This window comes from Octopus sinensis, linkage group LG19 (genome assembly GCF_006345805.1).
Source record: "Octopus sinensis linkage group LG19, ASM634580v1, whole genome shotgun sequence".
Lineage (NCBI taxonomy): Eukaryota > Metazoa > Mollusca > Cephalopoda > Octopoda > Octopodidae > Octopus > Octopus sinensis.
This window is the reverse complement of record NC_043015.1, coordinates 40,127,702-40,134,226: the sequence shown is the minus strand read 5'-3', so window position 1 is coordinate 40,134,226 and position 6,525 is coordinate 40,127,702.

The following is a 6,525-nucleotide window of genomic DNA, read 5'->3' as shown; positions in this document are numbered from 1 at the left end:
GTTCATGCCTTTACTTGTAGTCCAATACTAAGATCGATGGGCTCTACAACTGAGTATTACTGTTAGAGTATCATTTGTGGAGTGTTGAAAGGCAAACGTCGTCTCTTCTGGGATTTGAACTCGTGAAGAAACTTAATTATGTAAAACATTTAACTCGGCTCTCAACGATTATGATGCCATCTATATGTACCGCATTATAACCTTAACACTAGTCACTCCTTGATAGCACAGTGAATCTAGTTTACAACCACCGCCGCCACACAACGCGTATTATTTAGTAACTTAGTGACATTCATCCAGAACATACTTTTATTGTTTTGTTTTGCTTAAACTAAAATGTTCTGGCAAAATTGTGTTGGTTGTTTCATGGTGTCTGACTTCACTCTGCTCATTCTGTCTTTCTAGGTTGTCTGGTTGTTTGTCACCGCCACACAAATAGTCCTAGTCCCATACGAGTCGTAATTCAGTACCTCAGTCTAGACCCACTTTCACAATAAGTCCTATATAAGACTTTCTGGTCAACAAACATTGTCTACCAGTTCTTGTCCTATATAACAAACCTTAGCCTACACACCTGTCCACCACAAGAGTCCAGTACAAGTGGCAGTCCACCGCAAATCAATCCTATAATCTACACCTCTGTCCTAGAAAGTTGCCTAAATCATTTAAACGTGGATTTGAAACCTCGACCCTCATTTCCAACTTTATAATTCCGTTAATATTCCTTCCCCGAAGGCGGCGAGCTGGCAGAATCGTTAGCACGACGGGCGAAATACTTAGCTGAGTTCGAATTCCGCCGAGATCGACTTTGCCCTTCACCCTTTCAGGTCCAATAAATTAAGTACCAGTTGCGTACTGGGGTCGATCTAATCGACTGGCCCCTCCCCCCAAATTTCCGGGCCTTGTGCCTAAAGTAGAAAAGAATATTCCTTCCCCAACACATTTTAAAAAAGTTGTATTCAGATTTCTATGTTTTCAACATCACTCAAAAAAGACGATTTAGACAGAGGATATAAACAGATAGAGTTTCTTACGGCTGTTTCTAGACCGGCCAAGCAATGTGGCTCATGACATTGAGTAAGGATTCCATAAGCTGAGTAAGAAGGAGAAATCAGAGGAATATAAAAATGAAGAAATACTCGCAGTCGAGGATATTAGGACATTCTGGTTTGCCAAAAATGAAGGAAGGATCAGAGTAAAATAGATAATCGTTACGCAGTTCCATGATCCGATAAACAGCAAAGTTAGTAAGGTCCGTTAGCAGTTTCAAATGAGTGTTTGATGTTAATCCGTGATATTATTTTTAAATACTATTTTGTAGTCTAATTATAACCAAAGTACCAATTGGTTTCATACCAGACGAGGAGTGCCGAATCCGGCAATCATCAGAAATGGGTGAAAGTTATTTCTGATGATTGCTGGATTTGCTTCTTCACATCTGGTATGAAACCAATTGGGAATTTAGCTATGAAAAGACTATGATGATAATAATAATAATAATAATAATAATAATTTAAAGTGTGAGTGCCTATTATTTGTGGACTCCTGGATTTTAGGCACTATATATATATATATATATATATATATATAAGAAACTTAGAAAATGGAGATGAAGCATTAATATGATTTATTATCTGCAAAAATCCAACACATTCTCCTACAGCTGTTTCACTTTAGTTTAAAGATTAAATCACAATAATTAAATGATTATGTTAGGCAAAATCTCATCAGAGGGGTAGAAAAGATATACCGTTAGGTTATTAGGTGTTGTGTTTTCAAATCATCTCAGCAGACTATATATATATATAGTTGGGTGAATCGCATTTAGTTTCGCTGGCAAATTTGGTCCGACTCCTTTTATCATTAACAAACATATTTTAATAAATAAAAGAAAAAGGTTTTACGTTTGATATAAGCATAGTAAATTGGTGAGTCGTCATTTGTTGGTCAAACAACGACAGCCATGACAATAAGAGCAGGCTGTGTTAATAACAAAAGCTCAAAAGGAAAAACTTCCCACGTGCCGAGGTCAATAGCGACACAGTTTACCTTGAAGATATTGATGTCAATAAAAATAGAAAATAGCAGCAGCAGTAGTAGTAGTAGTAGTAGTAGTAGTAGTAGTAGTAGTAGTTGTTGTAGTGGTGGTGGTATTAGTAGAGGTAGTGGTAGTAGTGGTGGTGGTGGTGGTGGGAAATGCGTTAAAAAGAACCCAAGTGTGTTAAGGAAATCTTTAGTTCGTTTAATTCTCGTTCGTTAAGTTTTTCATTTAATAATTAGGTCAACAATTTCTTCTGGATCGTGGTAGCTGTGTCGAGGGGTGCAGCAGTGCACAGCAAACACAACCAGTCTTGGTTTCGATGGGTTTCGAATATCAACACTTAAGTAATTTGGCCTCATTCAGATTCATAAAGATTAAGGACAGAAGCGAGCACCTAGTTAAGAAAACTTGCGTAACGCCCAACAAACACACACACAAACACACACAAACACACACAAACACACACACGCAGCCATTGGAACAAGTCACTCAACCGTGATGAAAGCGACTTCAGTGAGTTCTGTATAATATAAATGCAGTCAACGATGAATGAAAATTCGTTTTACTAATTGTCAGCAATCTTTTTGCTTAAGAGATAAATGATTTTAGACATTCTTCTCATTAATTAAGACGCATTTGAAGCAAACAGGATCTACGTAGCGTTTCCTAACTTTTATATTTTTGCCCACCTACTCTCTCATTTGTTGCTTTTCAAGTCAACTAACAACGAGAGTGATTTGAACCTTGCACGCAACGAGCAATTAAATTCATACTCGTTGAGTGGTTATATGTGTTCTTAGATGATATGAGGTCACGTCAGAAGTGGATCAGGGACGATACAGTGCCTTGTTTAGAAGATAACAATTGACTAACATTTTATTTACTTCTAATTTAGAACAAAAGCACTGGTGGCTGTATAGAATTCGATCCCCTACCCCTGGTGTTACACTGGTAATCTATGGTAGAAAGAGGTTTTAAAAACAGCCAGCTAGAGCCAGGTTAGGTTACCAATTCCTCTTGGAAATGTTTCAAACAACCTACCATTGCAGCTAAATCTTCATGCTGGAATATGAACGCTCGATCCTTCGATTCATAATCTATTTTACTATCAACTGATCCAAAAGTATTTCTACCCCATCACCCTCGCCGTTTCCATTGTGGCTTCATTTCACTTTTTTTCTCCTTTTTTTGCAAAGATTGGAGAAATGAGAATTGTTTCCTCGCTTCATTGGTTTCTGGAAACGCGTGGACACTTTACGAAGACAAAGCTGGAATATAGCGAATTCGTCATACAATATTTCCAAGTAGTAGTTTCAAAGTAAGGCAGAAGGCCAGCATTTTTTAGGGGACTTGACTGGTCCTTTATTTTATCGATCTCGACATGACGAAAGGCAAAGTTCGCCTCCGCACGATTTGAATTCAGAATGTAAGGAGCCCGAAGAAATACCGCAAAGTATTTTATACCCCGCCCCTCCCGGGGACAAGGGATGAGCGGCAAACTTTATCTCAGTGGGCTTTGAATTCGGATTTCAAACAACTACCACAAGGCACCTTTTCCTGGTTCTCTAATATTTCTACCAGGACACCGAATAATAATATTGATTTCAAGTTTTGGTACAAGGCCAGCAATGTACAAGGGGGGTGGGTAAGTTGATTACACGGACCCCAGTGTTCGACTAGTACTTATTTCATTGACCCCGAAAGGATGAAAAGCAAAGTCGACCTCGGTGGAATTTGAACTCAGAACATAAAGACGGACGAAATACCTATTTCTTTACTACCCACAAGGGGCTAAACATAGAGAGGACAAACAAGGACACACAAACGGATTAAGTCGGATTAAGTGCGTAACTGGTACTTATTTAATCGACCCCGAAAGGATGAAAGGCAAAGTCGACCTCGGCGGAATTTGAACTCAGAACGTAGCGGCAGACGAAATACGGCTAAGCATTTCGCCCGGCGTGCTAACGTTTCTGCCAGCTCGCCGCCTTAGTAATGATATAATAATAATAATAATAATATAATAATAATAATAATAATAATAATAATAATTGGGCTCCACCTGCAAGGTCATGTGCTGTTTACCTTGATATGAGATCACCATGTCGCGCACATATGGTTGTGATGCATGTGCCTGGTGTACCCTTATCAGACGGGTAGTCATGATGGGTATACTGGGCTTCGTATATTTTACCCCAGTGTCACTTTGATGGCATGCTCTGCTCGCTCACTCAATAATAATAATAGCAGCTTCAAATTTTGCCAGGGGAGCGGGATGAGTCGATTACATCCTTTCGGGGTCGTTAAATTAAGTACCAGTTACGCACTGGGGTCGATGTAATCGACTTAATCCGTTTGTCTGTCCTTGTTTGTCCCCTCTGTGTTTAGCCCCTTGTGGGTAGTTAAGAAATATATATACATCTTTAATCATTCGCAGTTAACGGGATCCCGTTATACCTGACTGAAAAGAGAGCATCTTGTTCAAAAGATACGCTTAAAAGAGGGAGATAACTACTTCACCAACTACGAACTACGTACGATAAGCCATTGGACGTCTGGTGGTCGGAGCAGTACTGGCTTTATAAATCACTAGCAGAATCGCCCGGCGTTGCTCGGGTTTGTAAGGGAAATAACTATATAAGCATTTTTAGAGAGTTATAGCCAAAAAATAGCAAAAAAATGCATTAAAAATGGAAAAAAATGATGGCAAATTTTTTTTTTTAAATCGTTGACTCATCGTAGACATTTTTAGAGAGTTACTTCCCTTATATAATAGCGAAAAAATGCATTAAAATGGGAAAAAATGATGGTAAATTATTTTTTAAATCGTTGACTCATCGTAGACATTTTTAGAGAGTTACTTCCCTTATATAATAGCGAAAAAATGCATTAAAATGGAAAAAAATGATGGTAAATTATTTTTTAAATCGTTGACTCATCGTAGACATTTTTAGAGAGTTACTTCCCTTATATAATAGCGAAAAAAAAGGCATTATTAAAATGGAAAAAAAAAAAAGGATGGAAATTATTTTTTAAAATCGTAGACTCATCGTAGACGCGCGCTAATACCCAGAAGGGCTCGATATGAATCACGACTATAAGATACCCGGTTTTGGTTAAACTGCACCGCAAAATGTGGGAGTAGTTAGGAATCTAAATTGTAGGAGACAGACACACAACTTGACTTTTATATATAAAGATATCTAGTTTTTGTTTCTTTTGTTACCTACATACCGTGATGGTTCCCTTGAATAAGGGGCCAACCTAAAAGACTTTCAGGCTTTACAACAACATCAACAACAACGAAAATCCCCGATACCAAATGTACTTATGGTTCTACTAAATAAACTCCATCCCAGTTTTATTGTTCGCCAAAATGGGTGGGACAAACACTTGACAGCAATTATTCTGAAAATAATGAAAAAAAAAAACGAGGCCATGTGGGTTACAGGCAGCCACAATTATTGCACTGTTTATTAAAATAATTAGCAGCCAGTAAATTAGAGAAAGTAATTAGTTAGATATTTCGGTAAATTATTTTCCCTTTATGTATTGCAGCTGGTAGACATTATAAGCAACGATTTAAGGACCCAGAGTTCGAATTCCGCCAGCGACACTGAACTGTATTACTGACAAAGCCATTTGTCCGTTGATGGCTCAGACCATATAACTGTACAGAGGTACCATGAGGAGGTACAGTGACATCTTTGTAAACGAGGTACAATGAGGGAGGTACAGTTCACCTTTCCCTAAATACCAACGGTGAAATATAGGTCAAAGTAAGCGTGCCTCTATGTGGTCGCTCGCACTGCTAGAAACAGCAAGTAAATCACAACTGAACGTCTTAAATACAGACAAAATACTTTTGAAGGACATTTATGATTTAGTTACAAATAGTGATGAAGAGACGGAAATGTTAGCAGCTGGATATGTCGACTAAGTTGAGGTTTTACCAGGGGCTAAATGACAACAGAAACGGGTGTTCGTTAATGGCCTCAGTCCATGTTGTTGTAGAGGTGCATCATGGGAAAATGCAGTTCAATATTATTGATGTACGTTTTCATTGTTGTCTCGGCAGTGTTTTGGGTTCAAATCCTAACAAAAAAGTAACCAGGTTTGGACAAATATAAACCGATGCTTTACAAGAAGAATGTGGGAATCCCAAAACTATGAGACAACGTCAAAAGAAGAAACTGTTGCCTTTTAGATTAGATGAGGGGGCATCAAAAACAAAGGGACGAGTCGAATAGAAAAGTGGTACGGAAGGGGTTGCGCCCTCAAGAAGACTGTCAGATAATTGCCAAGATGAAATATCACTGTTGCAGTCGTTTAAAGATGAAGTCTTCTACCACTCGGCATCAGAAACAACCACTTTAAAAGACTTCTGCACAGTTTCATTTGCTAAATTTTAAAGTTCACGCACAAGATATTGGTGGACCCGAGGTTATGGCAGACGGTACTTGCTCAAGGTGCTACGCAATGGG